This window comes from Triticum dicoccoides, chromosome 5B, assembly GCF_002162155.2.
Source record: "Triticum dicoccoides isolate Atlit2015 ecotype Zavitan chromosome 5B, WEW_v2.0, whole genome shotgun sequence".
Lineage (NCBI taxonomy): Eukaryota > Viridiplantae > Streptophyta > Magnoliopsida > Poales > Poaceae > Triticum > Triticum dicoccoides.
The window spans coordinates 635,614,586-635,617,325 of NC_041389.1; the positions used below are offsets into that span (position 1 = coordinate 635,614,586).

The following is a 2,740-nucleotide window of genomic DNA, read 5'->3' on the forward strand; positions in this document are numbered from 1 at the left end:
ACATTCTCCAGGCTCCGGCGCTACTCGGCGACCCGACAATGTCATACGCCCTTCATGCCATTGCAACCACCGAGGGCAAATCCCAATCCGCACTGGACCAGACCAACCTCGGAATGGCTGCCATGGTCACAATGCCAAGTTCAACGAGAAACCTCACTACTGAATTCCATGATCCAACAACCAAAGATATAACAAGCTTAACGTTCTGTGACGATAAAGTTTGTCGACACTTGAACTGGAATCAAGATACTACGGTCAGCGAGTGCACCCAATTATATTTACAAACGATGGGTGCCACGGAAGTCTTGAAATACCACAGGGTATTCTTGCTAGAAGTTTTTAGACTAGACAAAAGGCGCTAGCAGCAAAACAAAGCCGCAGATTCTGCATTGTAGGACAGGCGCGTCAGTTACTTTCCAGGGCAACGAGCATTCTTCGCTGCCTCTTGGGCTTCCCTGCAACCAAAATATTTTGAACATGAGCATTGTCAGGAGTCTGTGTACAACTCCTTGCCCTGAAGGCCAATCATAATAACATGCAGATCAACACTAGGTGCTCTTTCCACGATAAGTAAATCACTCCGACTCAGGAAAAGAGCTCAACAGACATGAATGACTGAATCCATGTAAAATGATGTAATATTCTTCTAGAGATGGAGAGACCATCTTCCATGCACACAACTGTCTATAAGATATCATTTATCCTTGCACTTAACTTATGAAAACATGGACCAGTTACCTTAAAGCATTTGCAAGATCACCACTTGTAGGGTCAAGCTTCAAGCCATCAGCAAAAGCCTCACATGCTCCCTCGTACTTCTACATACACATCATAAGATGATCAGTTATACGATCATGATCAGGGATGCTTGAAGAAAACTACTGTGTTATTTTTACCTTCAATAACATAAGAGCTGCCCCTTCTCGGTAGCAGGCTTTTGCCAAAGAGGTCGCGCCATTCTGCACATGGCAGCATCAGAGAGAGCAGCTCTTCCGTTTCCAGCACGCAACGCGCACAGACTCATATTTGCCAATATGGTTGCATAATCATCTGGACTAGGGTCAAATGACATTGCCTACAACACATCAACCACATGCAGCTTTTAGCAATATCTAAAAAACTGAGTACTCCAAGATAATAATCATATCTTTTACGATGACGCTCAGATAGTGTTGTTCTGATTGATATAGAGATCCCTGTACACATGAAACCAGCAAATATATTGGATAAATTTCATAATAGGCACTTTTGTATAACAGTAATGTGTTACCACAGCCCTTTGAACACTGTTAAACATGATATGTCACGTAGTTGAGAGGTGCCCTACTTAGGTGCACCGGTTTACCTAAACTGTATTGGCTAGATAGAATTAGTTAGTCAAGATCTCATGTAACAATATTCATCTCTATATCTTGGTTCTTTCTTGATTCTCAAGATGTAATCTCAACTATAAGTATGCTTATCTCAGGGAGATGCCTTTGCCTATATAACACGCAACCGTCGCCTCCAACGAGGTACAACGCTCACCGCTCGCTTACATGGTAATAAAAGCCTCCTCTATACACTAAATCTAGCCAAACCCATCCCCAGCCATGTCGTCCTCCTTCGGCATCGTCCAGGCCGCCCTCACGCAGAGAGCTCTCTCGCACCAACTACGTGTTGTGGCACGCATAGGTGACGCCGCAGCTGAGGGGAGCTAGTTGCTTCGGCTATGTTGATGGCATCACGCCGGAGCCCGTCAAGTTCCTCACTACGAAGGACAAAGACGGAAAAGATGCAAAAACGCTCAATCTTCTCTACTCAATTTAGGTCAGAGAAGGACAGCAGGTACTCGGATACTTGTTGAATAACCTCTCCAACGAAGTCCTTGTGCAGGTCACTTCCATTGCCATGCCGCATGAGATTTGGGCTGCTCTTGCGAGCATGTTCTCGTCGCAGTCCAAGGCCCCATCAACAACATCCGGATCGTGCTCTCCACGGCGCAGAAGGGGACTCAAATCGTGGTGGCATACTTTGCTCACATTCGATCTCTCACAGATGAGCTTGCAGCTGCTAGGAAGCCGATTGACGACGACGAGCTGATCTCCTACATCATCGCCGACCTCGACATGGAGTACCAGCCCCTCGTCTCGGCCAATGAAGTCCTCACTGAGAGCATCAGCCTCAGACGACGTCTTTGCTCAGATGAGCAACTTTAACCAGCGCATCGCCCTCTTCCATGGTGCGGGTTCTGGTGGGGGATTCAAATTCTCTGCCGACGTCGCTTTCCGTGGCCGTGGCAGCGGTGGCTCATCTCGCTACCGCGGGCCGCCATGCAGCAAGCGCAAGCCACAAAGCAGAGGCGGACGACCCTCCTACAACAACAAGAGCCGCCGCAAATCCTCCGGCAAGACCCGTCCGGATGTCACGCGCTGTCAGATCTGTGGCAAGCCAGGCCACACGATACACGACTGCTGGTATCGTTTCGAGGAAGATGATGAATCTTCCCAAGATGAGAACATGGTAGTGGCGGCAGATGGCTCCTACGGCGTCGATACCAATTGGTATGTCGACAGTGGCACCACAAATCATACCATGGGAGAGCTAGAAAAGGTGACCATGCATGAAAAGTACCGCGGCCAGGAGCAAGTTCACACTGCCAATGGAGAAGGTATGAGAATTAGTCACGTTGGTCATTCAGTAATAAAAAACCTTCAGAGAAAAATTCATCTCAGATTTTTTTGCATAGTACTAGTGCTTT

The 2,740-nt window shown here is 47.4% G+C and overlaps 2 pseudogenes; one reads left to right on the top strand and one right to left on the bottom strand.

Moving 5' to 3' along the window:
- Positions 1–409: 409 nt before the first annotated feature.
- LOC119312226 lies at positions 410–1,072 on the bottom strand (annotated as a pseudogene).
- Positions 1,073–2,060: 988 nt separating this feature from the next.
- LOC119313358 lies at positions 2,061–2,200 on the top strand (annotated as a pseudogene).
- Positions 2,201–2,740: the final 540 nt, after the last annotated feature.